This window comes from Tursiops truncatus, chromosome 15, assembly GCF_011762595.2.
Source record: "Tursiops truncatus isolate mTurTru1 chromosome 15, mTurTru1.mat.Y, whole genome shotgun sequence".
Classification (NCBI taxonomy): Eukaryota; Metazoa; Chordata; class Mammalia; order Artiodactyla; family Delphinidae; genus Tursiops; species Tursiops truncatus.
The window spans coordinates 805,667-823,427 of record NC_047048.1 but is presented as its reverse complement, the minus strand read 5'-3'; the positions used below and the strand labels follow the sequence as shown (position 1 = coordinate 823,427).

Below are 17,761 nucleotides of genomic sequence, written 5' to 3'. Positions count from 1 at the left end.
CACTGCCTAACTGGCTTTCCTGATGTGGCGTCAGCGTTAAAAATAAGCTGGTGTCCCCAGCAGGCCACCCCTGCTCTGGCCCGTCCCAGCCCCCGAGTCCTGGCCTGGTGTGCGGCTCCAGCCCCACGGTCCGGCCTCCCTGGCTCCGCGTGGCCCCGAGGGCCCCGGCGTGGCCGTGGGCAGCCCATCCCCTCCCCATTCCCGGGCAGAGGAACAGGGCAGCTAGAGCCCAGGACCAGCGCCCAAAGGGGCGCCGGGCCCACCCTCTGCCCAGAAGCCACACGGGACACGCCAGGCTCCCCGTAGGTGGCGGCGCCGCCTGATTTTCTTATTGTGGAAAATGTGCAGAACGTAGCATTTATCCTCTTAACCATGTTCACGTCCAGTTCAGGGGCATCGGGTACATACGCAGTGTGGTCACGCTGCACAGCCGTCACCATCGTCCGTCTCCAGAACTTTCCATTTTCCCAAACTGAGACTGTCTCCGTTCCGCACGGATGCCCCTGCCCCTCCCCCAGCCCCTCGCCCCACCCCCTACTTTCTGCCTCTGTGACCCCAGCTCCTCCAGGGACCCCATAGGAGTGGACTCCCAGTATCTGTCCTTCTGTGTCTGGCCTATTTCACTGAGCATCACGTCCTCAAGGTCCCTCCACATTGTAGCAGGGGTCAGAGTTTCCTCCCTTTCGAAGGCTGCGTGATATTCCGTCGTGTGGATGGACCACGCTGTGTTCATCCGTCATCCGTCGATGGACACTTGGGTGGCTTCCACCCTTTGGGCTGCTGTGAACGTGGGGGTACGCGTATCTCTTTGTGTCCTGCTTCCGATGCTTTTGGGTGCAGACCCAGAAGTGGGATTGCTGGATCATACGGCAGTTCTGTTCTTCGTTTTGGGGGGAAGCTCTGTACTGTTTTCCACCATGGTGTTACCAATCTGCACTCCCACCAACAGGGTGCAGGCATTCCAGTTTCCCCACATCCTTGCCAGTGTTTGCTATTTTCTGTAGAAATATATATAATATTATTATATCAAAAATATATACTTCATCCTAATAGGTGTGACACGGCCCCATTTGATTTTTGTTTAAATTTATTTATTTATTTTTGGCTGTGTTGGGTCTTCGTTTCTGTGCGAGGGCTTTCTCTAGTTGCGGCGAGCGGGGGCCACTCTTCATCGCGGTGCGCGGGCCTCTCACTGTCGCGGCCTCTCTTGTTGCGGAGCACAGGCTGCAGATGCTCAGGCTCAGCAGTTGTGGCTCACGGGCCTAGTTGCTCCATGGCATGTGGGATCTTCCCAGACTAGGGCTTGAACCCGTGTCCCCTGCATTGGCAGGCAGACCCTCAACCACTGCACCACCAGGGAAGCCCCCCATTTGATTTTTGAAATAAAATATTTCTTATAAAAAGGTTTTGGTGCCCCTGCTTTATTGAGTGTCTGCTTCACGGGCTCCCAGCCCATTTCTTCCCCTGGATATGACACTTTGCAGCCCTCCTGGCATCAGTGGGGCCACCTGATCACGTCCAGTTTGGGGCCTTCCTGGGAGCTGCCCCCGCCCCCCAGCTGAGTGACACCAGGCGCTCACAGGGCCACGCGCTGTGGTGGGAGGGGCCTGAGGACCGCCAGGACCGGAGCCCCCGTCGACCCAGACAGAACAGCCACACGATCGAGAACTCACCCTTGGGGCTGCCCTGGTGGCGCAGTGGTTGAGAATCCGCCTGCCAGTACAGGGGACACAGGTTGGAGCCCTGGTTTGGGAAGATCCCACATGCTGCAGAGCAGCTAAGCCCGTGAGCCACAACTACCGAGCCCGCGCGCCTAGAGCCCGTGCTCCGCAACAAGAGAAGCCACCGCAGTGAGAAGCCTGCGCACCACAATGAAGAGTAGCCCCCGCTCGCCGCAACTAGAGAAAGCCCGTGCGTAGCAACAAAGACCCAACGCAGTCAAAAATAAATACGTTTTTAAAATCATTAAAAAAAAAAAAAAACTCACCCTTTAATTCTGCTCAGCCGCTGAGATCCGGGCCACCCGGGGTAGGGCTGTGGGAGAGGTGCCAACCTGGCAGTGCCTGGATGGCCAGCGTGGTGCCCGGGGGCTCTCGCCTCCTGCCCCCCAGCCCCGCCCAGGTCTCCCCCTGCAGCCGAGCCCATGGGGGAGGCCAGAGCGGCGCGCGGGCATGTGGGCCCCCGGGAGCGGCTTAGCCGCGATTCCCCGGGTCAGTGTATCAGCCCAGCCCCGGCCCGGCAGCCAGATGGTCGCTTCAGCAGGGAGAGAAAAACCTGACACACCATTTCAAACCGATTTCACGGCGGGCCTCCGGAGAGCCGCAGCAAGCTCCTGGCGATCCGATCTGTTGTGAATAAATATGACAAAATTGCCAATTACGGGAGGGAGGCTTCAATGACGCGGCCAGGCTGGCCGTGGCCGTGCACTCGGGGCCTGGCACCCCTGGGGAGGCGGCCCAGTGGACGGAGAGCACCGGGCCCGGAGGAAGGGGAGCTGGGCCGGGGCCAGATGCTGACCGGCAGGCACAGGGGTGAGGCGGCCGGGGCCCCGCCGGCTACCGCCCTCCCCCCACACCCCAGCCCGGCTTTTGGCCCTGTCTGCCCTCTGCTGCCTACAGGGGCTGCCAAGTGGGTCCTGGGCAGGGTGGTGGCTCTATGGGGGGGTGACGGCCCCATGCCCACCTGGCGCTCAGCTCAGCGGCCCCCTGCAGCCTGGCTCGGACGGCACCCTCCCGGCCGGCCGGCAGCTCCCAGGCCCAGGTCTCCAGTCCACAGAGGAGACCCACAGAGAGGTGGAGACCCGCCCCAGTCACCCAGCAGCGGGCGATGAGCAGAATTCAGAAGGCGCGTCCCCTCCCACTGCCCCATGGCCACCCAGCACACGGGACAACCGTGGCCCCTGCTCACCCCTGCTCACCCCACCTCAGCAGCTCCGTGACGGGCCAGCCAGACAGCCTGTGTCTGAACTTGCATCTGCCACGCGGCCCAAGGCCCCCCCTGCCATGTTGAGGTTTGCACCCATGATGTATCCTAATCAGGTATGTAAGGTGACAGACGTGGAGACCACTGCCTTGAAAGAAGAGTTCATCACTCACAGTTCCCCAGAGGAGGGGGCAGGCCATGCAGGGCCACACGGGGCAGCAGCGGGTCAGTCCAGAGGCAGAAGGAACCTGGGGGCAGCAGGGCCCAGAGCCTTTATTGCAGTTTTCAGGGGATGGAAAGGGTGAGGCGGGGTCAGCAGTGCACTGGCTTATGGTTGGATGGATTGAAGAATTGGGGCAGGCTCTGGGCTGTAGGGGGTCTCCAGCTGTCTGCTTCCTGGGCCTGGGTGACTGAGGGCAGGGAAATATTGCCCTGGGAGCGTGGGAGCCTGAGAGAGGAGGGGTGGGCTCTGTGTTGGCTGGTTCCGTACGATAGGCGCGCTCACGGGAGTATCTGTTACCTCTCAGACCAGCTAACCCTGGGGCAAGGGGCACTTTCTTCCTGGCCAGCAGGGCCCCTGAGACATCAAAGCGTCGTAAAATACAGAAAATAAAAACCATGGCGGATACGCCTGCCCCTCCGCAGCGCTCAACCTCCATCTGCAAAACAGGAACGCGAGCAGGTTGACGCCCCCCCCCGCTCAGCCCCAGGCATCTGCACCCCAGGGCTGTTGGTCCCCTCACTGCTGGCCTGGCATCAACCCGCCAGGCAGGGGCCGTATCCGGGCCCCCCCCACAACAATGTGGATCAGCTCTGCCCATCATGTTTCCCCTCCCTCTGCTGGAGGGGGAGGGGCTAGACTCCCTCTGCATAGACCTCCGTCCTAGCCCCTTACACCCAGCCTCCTTCGGGCCTTTGTCCAGCCCAGACCCAGGAATCATGTGGACTTAGGTGAAAATATCAGCCCTTCCCTTCACGGGCTGAAAGACCAAATAGGCAGGCTAGTACCGACCTCCCAAATACTTTATCTGAAAGACTTAGCACAGTGCCTGGTACATGAAGAGCACTGAACGAATGATGGCCACTGCCGGCACCATCACCTTCATCGCCAGGACCATCAGTGCCTTTATCACCGGCAGCGCCATCATCGTCTCCATCACCTTTCCGGTTTCTTTCCCGTGTCGTCCTCTCTCCCTGCTTTCTGAGCTCCCTGAGGCCTGTAGGACAACTTCTCATTGTTGTGTTTCTGGCACAGGGCCTGGGGCCAGGTGGGAAAGCCCAGACTCTGAACTCGGGTTGACCTGGGTCTGAACCCTGATGCAGGCCCTGGACAGTGGTGTAAGTTGTACACTGCACAATCCTAGGAGAGCCATTTCTGGGGCGCTCACCCACTTACCAGCTTCATGACTCTGGGCAGGTTACTTGAGGCCTTCAAGCCTCCAGTTCCTCCTCTGACAAACAGGCTTGTTCTTCACGGCCGTTTCTGAGACATGAATGAGTTGGTGCAGGTGACGGCTGGGCAGAGTGCGTGCAGAACGACCTCCGGTTGATTCCCCTCTTCCCCGAGAGTGCACCTCGCAAGCCTCTGACCACCCTGTTCTCCTTGTAGACATCCCTCCATAACAGCACAGTGCCCTGCGTCCCCCCGTCCCCAGGGCACCCAGTGCTTCCTTCAGGGTAGCGTGTGATGCCCGCCGAGAGGCCAGTCCCCCCTCAGGACCCTGTGGGCACACCTGGTCCTCCACCCGGATGGCCCTTCTGAGGGCAGGAAGGATGTCCCTGTGCCAATGATCCCACAAGGGGTGGCACCCCCACTCCGCCCTCCCCAACCTCCTCCCATCACAGGACCAGAGCGAGCCTCTTCATAGAACTTTTTTTTTTTTTGTGGTACGCGGGCCTCCCACTGTCATGGCCTCTCCCGTTGCGGAGCACAGGCTCCGGACGCGCAGGCTCAGCGGCCATGGCTCACGGGCCCAGCCGCTCCGCGGCATGTGGGATCCTCCCGGACCGGGGCACGAACCCGTGTCCCCTGCAACGGCAGGCGGACTCTCAACCACTGCGCCACCAGGGAAGCCCAGGAGAACATTTTGAAAATCCAGAAAAGCACAAAGAGAAAACAAAACTTACCACAATCCTGACATCCTGCAATAACTCTGTTTATTAAGGACAGACACACGTCGGAGATGTCACGGGTTTGGCTCCAGACCACCGCAAAGAAGAGAGTATCGCGGTAAAGCCACTCACACCAACTTCTCGGTTTCCCAGTGCAGATAAGAGCTGTGTTTGCCCTACACTGTAGTCTATTAAGTATGCAATAACCTTATGTCTAAAAAACAACGGACCTACCTTAAAGAAAAATACATTATCGCTAAAAAATGCTATAACCGTCATCTGAGCCTTTAATGAGTTGTAATCTTTTGGCTGGCGGAGGGTTTGAAATATTTCAAGAATTACCAGAATGTGACACAGAGACACGAAGCGAGCCGACGCTCTTGGGAAAATGGTGCCGATAGACTCGGGTCCCCACAGACCTTCAGTCTGTGGAAAATGCAGTATCTGTGAAGCGCAGTAAAGCGAGGTGTGCCTGTGTCTTAAATTACTAAAGCTATCATACTTCATAGAAAAGTCAGAAAACAGGAAAGAGCAGCTGCTCTCCGCCTCCGCAGCTCACCGCACTGTCCTCTGCCGCTCCGTCCCCCCCAGGCTTTTTCCTGCTGCACGTGTTTCTTACATGTTACACCCCTAATGCACACACAGTTCTATCCGCTGCTCTCCCTTCCGCGTTACACTGCAGACGCGCCTGCATTTCACCGCTCAGCCTTTGTAATGATCACTTTTAATGACTGCCTAGTATTCCATCGAGTCTGTGGACTATAATTTACTAAACTACTCCCTGATGGTTGGCCATTTCAGCTGCTTCCAATTTTTTTTTTTTTTTTGGTCGTTAAAAATAACGTTACAGTGAATATCTTTGGGCCTAACGCTCTCCCCATATTTGGGGTAATTTCCTTGGAAGAGCCTCCCACACGTGGCATTACTGGTCAAAGATGTCGAGCGTTTCCACGGTGCTGAGCCCATGTTGCCAAAGGTCTTTCCAGGGCCGGCCCGGCTTCCAGCACCGGTGGCCAGGGGTCCCTGTCTCCCTGCGCCTCCGTGAACTGGGGATTCCCGGCTTCAAGGGCTTGTCTGGGTCGGACGCTGGAGTCCAACCCCACATGGGGCCCCATCAAACACCATCCAACTCACTTGGACTCTTTCTCTGTGCCTGGATCAAATGGTGAGACGGTTGCAGGCTTGGAGCTCATGGTGGAGCTGGGAAGGGGGGTAAGCTCACGGCCCCCGGGATGTGCTGGGAGGGGGGAGAGCGTCTGTGCACCCACAGCTCCCAGCTTTATACCTCCCACCCCCCGTCCCCCGTGATACCTCATCCCTTCCTTCGTGTTTAATTCACAGAGTTCTTTTCCTGTTGGCTTGCTCTTCTCGCCATTGGTGTATGAACTCCATGAGGTCAGGGGCTTTGTCTCTTTGGCTCAGTACTGAAAAATAAACGAGAGCAGTGCCCTGCATTTAAGTTGCTCTAAAAATAGTAAATGGTGGGGCTTCCCTGGTGGTGCAGTGGTTAAGAATCTGCCTGCCAATGCAGGGGACACGGGTTCGAGCCCTGGTCCGGGAAGATCCCACATGCCGCAGAGCAACTAAGCCCGAGCGCCACAACTGCTGAGCCTGTGCTCTAGAGCCCGTGAGCCACAACTACTGAGCCCACGTGCCTCAACTACTGAAGCCTACGTGCCTAGAGCCCACGCTCTGCAACAAGAGAAGCCACCGAAATGAGAAGCCCCTGCGCCACAAGCAAGAGTAGCCCCCGCTCGCCACAACTAGAGAAAGCCCGTGTGTAGCAACAAAGACCCAGCACAGCCAAAAATAAATACATTAATAAATTTAGCAAAAAGAAAAACAGTAAATGGTTGGATGGAGGGATAGAGGGGAGGATGTATAGGTGGATGGGTGGATCATGGATGGATAGGTGGATGACAGATGGATGGGTGAATGGATGGGTGGGTGGAGGGATGACTAGATGAATGAAAGAAAGAAATTAGAGCCTCTTTTAAAAGACTGAAAGGGACTGAGGAGAAGAAGGAGGCCAGGAGGGTGTGGTCACCCAGGGGCTGAGGAAAGAGTGTGTCAGGCTTGGGTGGCGACTGGTGCCTCTGAAGGACACAGGAAGGGGATTGGTTTGCCAGGAGCTGAGTCTCTGATTTTAGAACTTTTGAAAACTTTTTATTTTGAAGTAATTTCGGACTTGCAAAAATGCTGCAAAATCGTGGACAGGATTCCAGTTATCCTCACCCAGCTTCCCCTAATGTCACATCTTACAGAACCGGTGGTGTGCTTGTAAGGTCCCCCCTCCCCCCGAAAGTCCTGCTTTGCGCCGCTAGCCTCTCTCTGTGGTGTAAATACTCCCGCCGCGGCCAATCTGCATAACTTACAGCTGGTTTGCAAAATTCCTGACTAACAGTTGATTCCCGCCAGGGTCCTGGGTATAGATGCGGTTCCTGATACAAGCCTTTTCCAAGGGTCACCAGTCGTCCTGCTGACGCCCATGTCCTGTCCCACGACCTTGCGTTGCACGTAGCTGTCACGTCACCGTCGTCACGGTCGTTCTGGGACAGCGCCTCAGTCTTTTTTGCGACACTGACATTTTGTCAAGAGTGCCGGCCAGCTGCTTTGTCAGACGCTCCTCCGTGTGGCTTTGTGGGGTCTCCTCATGACTGGGCACGTTCGGGCTGTGTGTTCGGGGTAGGGACATCCCCAAAGTGATGCCGTGTCTCCCCGGGGCCTCGGGTCAGGAGAGCCTGGGATGTTTGTCCCGTCCCGGGTGACGCCAACTTGATCACCTGCTGGTGCCTATGGGCTTTCTCCCATGTGAAGTTACTAGTTTTCTCTTTGTAATTAATCAGTAGATTCAGGCCCAGAAAGGAATGAAGCACTGACACCTGCTCCAATGTGGCTGCACTTTGAGGACATGCTGCTCAGTGAAATAAGCCAGACGCAGAAGGACAGACGCTGCGATTCGACTCACGTGAGGACCCCGGGGGAGTCAGGGTCACAGAGACAGAAGGTAGGGGGTGGGGGCCCGGGGCTGGGGGAGGGGAAGGGCAGTGAGTGCTTAATGGGACGATGGAAATACTCTGTGGTGACGCTGCGCAACAGTGTGAACGTTGTTAACGCCCCCGCACTGGGCACTGCGAAGAACAGTGTGAACGTTGTTAACGCCCCCGCACTGGGCACTGCGAAGGGGTTAAGATGGTAAATGTTACGCATATTTACCCCCCCCACACACACAAGAGAGTCCAGGAAGTTTAGTAAGTGTCTCTCCGGGGAGGTACATGGAAGAGTGTGGGTTCCTGTGTCTCATCTCCCTTTTGCCTACTAACTTTCGCGTCCATCGCTGACTCTTACACCACCCGTTTTCGAGGACATCTCGACGCCAACCTGCTTCCTTCTCCCCGAAGCCAGACAGCCAAGCGGCTTTAACCCCGAGGACGTGCCCCACGATGGCGACGCAGGACCCAGAGCGGCAGAGTGCAGTGGACGGCGGCCATGGGGCAGGCGCTCCACCCCACACTGCCTGGTCCCCCCGAGCAGGTGGGCAGCGCAGCTCCCGCGACACGGCCGGGCATGCGTCCCTGGTGGGCAGGCCGCTCCGGCCTGGCTCGTGTCCTCTAACTGGAAGGGGGAGGAAGGGGCACAGATGGACCTCTGGTCTCGCCTCCACAGCCCTGCTGCACCCAGACTCGGCCGCATCTCAGGGGCTGCCCGGAGCCTCAGGGCACGCGCGGGTGCCCGTCCGTGGTGGCCCAGCCTGCATTCCCTCCCATGCGTCCAAACGTTCCAGAAAGTGTGCTTAGAAATGCCCCCACCCCGTGCTCCAGCCCCTCCTGCTCTCGTTCTAGGGCGGAGGACAGCGGCCTGGACAGACGGACCAGTGGCCCTCCCGGCGCCGCGCCCCCTTCACCTCCACGTCTTAGAGCCTCTGCCCAGCTTCTCTGGCTCCTCTCCCAGACCTTCCAAGCGGAGCTGCAGCCATTCATCACGGCCAGATGAAGACTGTCCCGAACGGAGAGCCGGCGGCCCAGGTGATGAGAGGCCCCTGCCCCACAGGCCCTCATGGTCCCCAGGGGCCGAGCGTGAAACTCTGCCTGTGACAAGCGTGACAACCATAACACACCTTGTGGTCTCATCTTTGCCGGCGGGGCCCTGGCTCACTCTCCTCCTGGCAGCCCCCGGGATGGGCGGGGGGACGGCAGGGGAGGGCGGGGGAGGGGAGGGGGAGTGGGGGGGACCCCGGCCGTCCAGGGGGAGAAACTGAGGTCCAGGGGGCAGAGGCACTTACCAGTGACTCAGTGGCAGAGTCCACACAGCCGCTCTGGGTCCTCCTCCCAGGCAGCCGGCCAATCCCTGGAGTGTCCCCTGGGGGGTGAATGGAGGGACCCCCAGAATCCCGGCCTGGAAGCTCAGGGTGGGGGGCCCAGAGACGTGGCCCACCACCCAGCGTGCATAGAGCCGGGAGCGCCGAGCACAGAGCCGGCGAGCAGGGGGGTCTCCAGCCCCTTCCTGTGCAGGGCCATGTGCGCCCAGACTGCCCTCTACTTTAACATCAGTTGTCAGGGGCTAGCGGGGGCGGCCGGTTCACCCCATTTGTCCGTGAGAACTTCCCGTGGCCGCCGTTCTCACCTGCCTCTGTGGCCCTCCCCCCTCCCCGCCCTGCACCAGACCTACCGTGCCCACCCCCGCCAGCTGCCAGAAACCTTATCCACCTAGCCTCCACCCAGCCCCGAGGGCTGCCTCCTGGCCTGGGTATGGGCTTTGTGTGGGGAGGGGCTGCACGCCCCAGCAGAGGGGCCCAGGCCGGGACAGGAGGCCGGCATCCTGTGTGACCTTGGCGGGCTCCTGTCCCTCTCTGGGCCACGGTTCCCCCATGTGAAAAATGAGGGTGTGGCCCAGGGGTCTGCAGTTCTGATGAGCAAGTGCAGGCTGCCTGGGGTCCCAGTCCCAGAGGGGCGCCCCTCCCTTCCCCAGCCTCAGTTTCCTCATCTGTAAGATGGGATGAAGAGTCCTTTCAGGGCCTCTGGGTAGCAGGGAGACCCGGGAGTTAGCCAAGGTGTTGGGCAGACCCCAGGGGACCCATCCCAGACTGGCCCCACCCACAGTCCTCACTGGGTGCAAAGTTTCTGCCCTGCACGGGGGTCTCTGACCCGGACTTCCCCCCGGGGTTCAGACCCCTCATCTCCTGCCCGGGCGTCACCTGACCTGTGCGGTGCTCCCTGCAGCCCCTCCCCGCCCGTCTGGGCTTCTCTGCTGTGAGGCCTCCCGCCCACCTGCTGGGCTCAGATGAAACCCGCGGTGTGTTTTTCTTAGGGGGGGCTAATCTGCTGGAACAGGGGCCTCTCAACCAGCCTGGGGGCGGCCAGTTCTCAGAGCAGCCGGAGGTCAGCCGTCAGGACGGTGAGGACAGAGCGGTGCTGGGATGCTGCGGGGACCCGGGCAGGGGTCTGGGGGCCACAAGCCCTGAGGCTCTGCCAGTGTGTGCCCAGCACTGTGTGCGGGGCCGCCGGGCACCCCATCCCCAGGGAGGGCACCTCACACCTCCAGGCTCCGGGCCCAGCTCTTCCCGCTGCCCTCCCCCCACAGCGGGCCTTGCACTCTTCCCAGGACGGGCCGCTCAGCACCCCGCCCAGCAGCTCGTCTCCGTCACCCTCCGAAGGAGACGGCTAAGGGCCCCTCGGCCAGGAGTGGACATCTGGGCGGGTCCTTCCCAGGCCCCCACAGGCCCACCCCATTCCACCTTCCGTCTGGGTCCCCATGGTCTCCACACATACACACAGACCTCGGCCGAAGGCCCGGCCCAGCCTGGAGGGGCTCAGCCCATCCACAGGATCGTCCACATCTTGGCTGCAGGCTGGTCTCTGAAAAGTTGCACAGAAGGGCTGGTCCGCCAGCCTCCTCCGTCCTGCGGGGCCAGAGCGGGGACGGGGAAGTGCTACGGAGCAGCGAGCCACTGGGTGGGGTCCTGATGGCCGTGCGCCCCAGGGCTCAGCTCAGGCCGAGTGGGCCGGGGGCACGGGGTCCCTCATTGGAGCCCAGCTCCCCTCTGCCGGGCCGGGCGAGCTTGCCTACCCCAGTCTCTCCTGCTTCCTGTCTGGGATGGGGCCGACGGCCGGCCCAGGCTCACGGGAGGGAAGTGCTCTGCGGACTGTGGGTGCCGCCAGAATGTTTGAGGAAAGGCTCTTGCCTGAGAAGGGACAGAGCCACCTCCTCACAGCCACGAGCCCCCGTGCGTGTTCCGGCCACTGGGAGGGCGGCCGTTCTGCCGCCAGTCAGCTCCCAGGGCAGGCCTCCCCTCCCCTGCACTTGGGCCAAGGAAGGCCCGGGGCTCCCCCGGCTGCTGCATCCTGTTCACGTTCTCACTGACCTGCCTGGTGGCCGGGCCATCGGCACACCTGGACCCATTCCCCCCTCAACTCTTCAAAGATGGGCTGGACCCACGGGCCCTGGAGCAGATGGGAGGGTGGGCTCCTCGCAGGCCAGCATTTCCTACCTAGTGTCATGACCGCCGTGACATGGGGAAGCCCAACAGCCCGTGGGAGCGGGGGTAGGGGGGTGCCCGGCCTGATGGAGGGGGCGGTGGGGTCAGAGGAGCCTTCCCGGAGCAGGTGACTTCTGAGCTGAGCTCAGGAGTGGGCACGAGGGCTCCCAGCCGAGCACACCGCAGGGCGACGGCCGTCACCAGATCCCGCGCGCCACCCAGTCTCCGGCCCCACTGCCCCAACCCCCAGTCCAGACCCCGAGTGCCCTCTGCCCACCGTCTCCCATGCACGACCCTGTCTTCCTGCATCTAAAATGTGTGTCCGAGGAGTTCCCTGCTGGCCTAGTGATTAGGGTGCCAGGCTTTCACTGCCGTGGCCCAGGTTCAATCCCTGGTCAGGGAGCTGAGATCCCGCAAGCTGTGCAGCATGGCCAAAAAAACCAACAAAGTGTCCAGAGTGTGTCTGGGAGAAGTTCCTTCAGGCCCCCAGCGCTGGTTGAGTCAAATCGGACTGACCACAAACCAGGTTTACTAACCAGGCTGACTGTCCACCCGGCTGCCACCTGCTGTGTGACTCGGACCCACCGCCTCTGGGCCTTAGTTTCCCCATCAGTACAACCCAGGGTCCTGTGCTGATCATTTGAGTTCTGCAGGGACAGATGAGGGTGCTGGCCCAAGAAGGGTGTTCCCTGCTCCCACCCCATTCTCCAGGGTGCCCCTCGCCTTGGCCCATCCTCCTGAGCTCGCTTGGACCATCCACTCATCCCCAGACTTGCTTCTCTGCCCCGAGGGTCACTCAGTCCTGACCTTTGGTGGGTGAGGTAGGCCCCACCCTCCTTCCAGACCTGGGCATGGCCCGAGGGTTCTTGCCCAGGACAGCGGCTCAAGGCTGCAGTGCTCGCCTGGGGCCAGCTGTGGACATTGGGCCGGCTGCCAGACCAGCTGAGCCTCAGTTTCCTCCTCCGTGAAATGGGTACAAGAAGAGCGCCTGCCCCCCAGGGCCGTGGGGAGGGTTCAGTGGGCTCCCCACTCATCCGTGGCCGTCGCTCAGTAAGCTCCCAGCACGGCTTGTGACGGCAAGACTCACACGCTCGGCCACGACCTGGAAGCTGCCCTCCAGGCAGCCCCTCAGCACCCTCCGAGACTGCTGCTTCCCTGCAGACTCGCGCCATCTTCGGCCTCTCTGACGGGGGCCCAGCCATGCCCACAGGCACCCCCCTCACCTGTCCCCGTCGCCTCCGGGGAGGGGGGAGCTGCCAGCAGACCCTCGATGCGCAGCCGGCAGAGGCTGGGGGTGCAGCGAGGCCAGGGCAGCCCGGGTCCCACCTAATAGGTGTGTTTTCACATCCCTCGCCACCGCTGGGAGGTTTTGCATCAGCTTCCAGGGAGGACGGCAATGTCCCTGTATGGAGAATGGGCTGGTGACGGCTAATTGATTTTACAGCAGTACCGAAGGACAGACAATGAAAGGGCCATCAATTTAATCCAGTATTTAATGGTTCCAATTTAGCCCCTGTAAACGCTCACTAAGCTAATTTCTCCGGGTTCAGCAATCTGAAAAGCTATCATATCTCTAATCTCCTTCAATATATTCATCTGGAAAAGGGAATTTAGCCAATTCTGATGTGCGGAGATGATCTGTTAGCACAGTGTAAATGTTTATAACACGGCAATCGAGTTCGTTTATAAGGATATGAAAAGTTTTATTGGGGAGGGCACTGGAGTGGAACCGGCGGATAATAGGCAGTTACCCAGCAGGCCCTGGGTGCCCGGGAGCGGGCAGGCATGCAGAAAAATACTCGGATTTGCTCTAATCCCAAATTGTGAGCTAAAGTTCGGCCCAGTACACAATGCGCCTGGAACTCGGCTGCACAAATGAGTGGCTGCCGTCCCCCCAGACCCCGGCCCTCCCGCCGGCACGGCGCACCCCACCCGCTCATACAAAGGCGGCGCGAGTGGAGGGCTGCCCGGGGCAGGGGTCGCCGCTTGGGTCTCCCCGTCCGATTTCCAGAGCCCAGGGCTGATGGAGATCTGGCCCTTCTCCTTGGGCCGGACGGCTGAGCTGGCAGGTCCCTCCCCGGCGGTGCAGTCGGATGGGATTTATTAGAAAAAGAGACAAGGCCAGCTGTTCTTCTTCACTGAGGATGGAGCGGGGGGAAGCAAGCTTAAATTACCGAGCAGGATTTCGGCTGCCACAAAGGTTTCGTCCCTGGGAGGGGCTGGGAGGTTTGTCCCCTTCTCTTCCCGCCGGGAGCACCACCTCCAAGTGACCTTTCCCAGGGAAGGTGCCCGGCAAGGGTGGCAGAGGAAGGCAGTCCCCATGGAGGTGCCCGCGCCCCTGCTGGCCGGGAGCCCTCCTGCCGCTGTCCTGAGACCCGGGACCCAGGCACTGGGGGCTGAACGTGGAAGGCCCCGGCCCCTGCGCGCCCCGGGTGGGTTGTTTATTTTTGTTTCCCAGCCGTGAGGTTGCAGCTCAGTGGATTATTCGGTGCTAACGAGCCAGCCCGACCCCCCCATTAAGTGTGGTTTTCGAGCACTGTTGTTTTTCTCACATCCATCCTGTTTTTAAAGAAAATACTCCCTGTAGCGGCAGCACAGAAATTAGGGAGGCTGGGAGTCTGGAGAAATGCCACCGGCCTCCTGCACATGGAAGGGTGACCAGGCAAATGTGGGCGGGCAGAGGGCACAGCCCGGGAGGGACGGCAGGAGGCAGGATGCCCCTAGGGGCAGCTGCCCTGGGCCGGGACACCAAGGACCCTGACAGGGCTGCCCCAGGGACCCCCCGAGGCCTGGGGACCCAGGTGGCCCATCTTGGGCCCAGCCCCTCCCCAGGGCCTGGCTGACGAGGCCAGAAATCGATTGGCCACACAGCCGTGACTGCCGCTCCTGTCCCACCCCCAAGATGGGGGCCCCAGAGGGCAAGGGCCACATCTGGCGCTGGGGTCCCAGCTCCCAGTGCGGAGCCTGGTAGGCAGTGGGCACACAATACACGCTTGGTAAACAGGCTTATGGATGCCTACCTGTGGGCACTGGGGGAGGGCTTGGAGTGGAGGGGGCACCGGTCAGAGGTGGGCAGCCTGGGCTGGGGTCTGGGCCCGCCGGTGCCCCTCCCCCGAGGTGGGGCTGGAGGAGACGCTGAGGGCAGCACGCAGCCTGGCCCCTGTGGACGGGGCCACTGGCCGTCCCCTCTGAACCCACCCACTGGGCATCCAGGTGGATCTGGGCCTGGGAGGACAGCCCAGCCTCGGGCCATGTGCCGGGCCTGCTCCTGGCAACTGGGGACCCTCCCCACCATCCCGGCCCACCCACCCATCCATCCAGGTGAAGGCAGCCCATCTGGCCCCTCCAGGCTCAGCTTTTGTGTCCAACATCCCTGGCCAAGGCCGGCCTGGGGGGAGGGGCGGGGGCCTCATTTCACACTGAGCTGAACACAGGGAATAGGGATCCTGCACCCCGCATTCCACATGGCTTGAAGCCCTCACACACAGGCTCCTGGACAGGCTGGGGCCGGGGTAGGGGGTTGCAGGAGTGCGTGGTACCAGGCCGCTCCGTCCGTCTTCAGTAGCCCTGGGTGCAGAGCGCCGGGGGGCGTGTCCCCTGCAGCCCACAACCTCCGGGGCTGCCTGCCTGGGCAAGGGCTACCCCACAGTCCAGGCGTGCAGGGGCCACGGCCACCCCGGGCACACACTGAGCCCCGCCACCCCCGAGCGACACACAGGGGTACTTACGTTCACACAGACACATGGACACACCCGGGCCCTGTTCAGATACGTCACACAAACAGCCACAGACACAGGCATCCCCACCTACACACCCACACACACTTGAAATGCGGGCTGTGATCCTGGTCTGTGGGGCTGCTGCTCTCGATACATTCGCCCAGCCAAGAACTGACTGAGCTCAGCTGCTCTCCCCAGAGGCCCGGAAGGTGAGTTCCAATCAGAACGCAACTGGAAGCAGGTGTGTGGCTCTGGGCCGCACCCTGCCCCTTTCAAGCCTTTCTATGCCAGTGGCTTTCCAGGGTCAACAAAGACTCCACAGCCAGAGAGAACACAACTGTACTGGGGAGGGAGCACAATAAAGGGGCTCTTTCTCACTACAGTGTAAATGACTATCTTCCTGTGAAGGAATCTGACTGCAGGAGGGGGCAGACAAAGGAAGCTGGGTGCCTTGGCTCCCATCCCCTGGCCTGGGGCTGGCGTCTCTGGGTGGGAGCTCTCCAGGCCTGCCTTGCACCTGGCCCCCATCGGTGGGTGGGGCCCCAGGACCAAGACCAGGTGGGACCAGGAACCAGTCAGCACCTGGGTGGCCACTCACTGCCTGCTTCTCTGTTTGGAGAGATTTCCTCCCCTGAGGTCTGCCTGGCCTGAGCTTTACAGCAATGCCCAAGCGCAGGGCAAACCTGGCAACCACGGTCATCTCTGGACCCGCCGGTGACACCTTCCACCCGGGAGGGGAGCGCTGGCCGTGCGTGCACTGAGCACCCACCGCCCCTTGCGTCCCCAGGCCCGGCAGCCCCTTGGCGGGCCGTGGGTGCCCAGCCCGCCTGCACCAGGCCCAGCAGTGCAGCCAGGGGAACTCAGCTTCCCAGCACCGGATGGTGACGCCATGCATGCGGGTTTACGGCAGTCGGGAACGTTCTTTCCACTGTAAATTATAGTTAACATTCCGCAGAACTTTACTGCATTTTGTGTTTCGGTTTATGAAATGTCTGTATTTAACTTCAAGCCCTGGTAAACATCTTTGCTTATGCTGTTCTGCGATTCCTTACTTGAGTATTTCAATTTAATTTCACAGTTCATATACCTTAAAGTTTTGGCTTTTCCCCTCCCTTCCCCACTCACTCAGAGACGCCAGCCTGGCCTTGCCCGGCCCAGGTTGGCTCCACGGCGAGGCGAGGAGAGGCCTGGCCAGCCCGGTCGGAGGACCCCGCCACCCCAAGGTCTGGGCTGTGAGGCAGCCCACTACCCCTGGGCACAGTGTCTGGGCATCCCAGGGCCTCGCCAGGCAGCCACCGGGAGGAGGGGCAGCACAGAGGCCTGGGGTGGGGGGCAGGAAGCCGGGGTCGGTTGCATGCCCGGCCCATAGCCTGGGAAGGAGGGGAGGGGCTGCAGGAGACGTTTGCTGCAGAGCCCGCTGGCCCCCGGTCTGTGGTCTCAGCCACACTGCTGAGGGTGGGGGAGGGAAGAGGAGGTAGCCAGGGAGAGGCTGGCCCCCAAGGACTGGCACGTCCAGAGGACGGCTCCAGAACGTGCCCGGCCCCGGGGCCCGCCGCCCATCGGCCCCGCGTCCCCCCTCGCCTGCCCCGGAGGCGTCCAGACCGCTCTCGCTGGGCTTGCCATGGCAGGTCCCACCCCTCGCTGGCCTCCACCTCTGCCGGGAGCCAGGACTGGGCCATCTTCAGGCCAGGCGGGCACAGCTCTGCCGAGGCCTGCACTTCACCCTGGCATTCTGAGTCTCTGGGGATGGGCAGGGACTTTGGGAAGAGTTGGAGACCCTAGCAGCCTCCCTCCGCCAGGCTGAGCAGGTGGGGAAAGGCTCGCTCGCCCGTGTGTACCTCGGTTGGTCCATGTTTACGTCGCCTCTGTTCTGGCTTGAGTATGAAAATCTCCCGGGGCTCTGGTGTCTGAGCAGCCCCAGGTAAGGTAAGGACATGCGTGTCCTGCCTACCTGAGCCACCCTGGCGTGGGGCAGCCCTGACAGAGGGCCCCCCCACCCCGGGCCAGGGCCTGACCAGGCGGCCTTCTCCTTCCCGTGGATGCTGAGGCCGGGAGCTGCCGAACAGGCTCTGAGCTGCTCTCCAGGAGCAGAGGAGGAGCCCGGGGTCCTGGTGGTTCCCAGGATTCATGCCTGAGGCTCTGAGAGGTCCACTCACTTGCCCCAGATCCCATGACAGCTCATCCTCCCCCATCAGCCCATCCCTTTTGGGGCCCGAGCCCCCTGGGGCGCCCCATGCCATGCCTCTTCCCCGTGGACCTCCCAGGGGCCCCCCCAGAGCCCAGCTCTGTCCCACCCGCACTGCTCCGGTGGCCTCTCACACCTGGTGTTCTCAGGACACAGGCTGTCCCCATCTCTGGGGATGCTCTCCTGCTCACAGGTGGCCTCACCTGCCCAGCCTTCAGGGCCTGCAACAGAAACCCGGTAGACTTGGCTGCCGAACCTTGCAGGGGTGGCTTCCCCAGACAGAACTGGAGGGCAGGCCTCACTGAGCCCTGCTGGCAGCGCCCAAGGACCATTCGCTGAACAAGTGAA

The 17,761-nt window shown here is 61.2% G+C and overlaps 2 long non-coding RNA genes across 4 annotated transcripts; one reads left to right on the top strand and one right to left on the bottom strand.

Moving 5' to 3' along the window:
• Positions 1-538: 538 nt before the first annotated feature.
• On the bottom strand, positions 539-5,532 carry LOC117308092 (uncharacterized). 3 transcript variants are annotated; one of them, XR_012326472.1, is made up of 5 exons: positions 5,050-5,532; positions 2,918-4,405; positions 1,988-2,345; positions 1,674-1,743; positions 539-998 (listed from the first exon to the last, which is right to left on the bottom strand). It is a non-coding gene; the product is annotated as an uncharacterized lncRNA (long non-coding RNA). The 3 variants fall into 3 exon arrangements; XR_012326474.1 differs by having other exon boundaries at positions 1,674-1,713; positions 1,988-4,405; XR_012326473.1 differs by lacking the exon at positions 539-998 and adding an exon at positions 1,101-1,318 and having other exon boundaries at positions 1,674-1,713; positions 1,988-4,405.
• Positions 5,533-7,906: 2,374 nt separating this feature from the next.
• On the top strand, positions 7,907-9,107 carry LOC141276584 (uncharacterized). The gene is made up of 3 exons (XR_012326471.1): positions 7,907-8,041; positions 8,436-8,568; positions 8,877-9,107. It is a non-coding gene; the product is annotated as an uncharacterized lncRNA (long non-coding RNA).
• Positions 9,108-17,761: the final 8,654 nt, after the last annotated feature.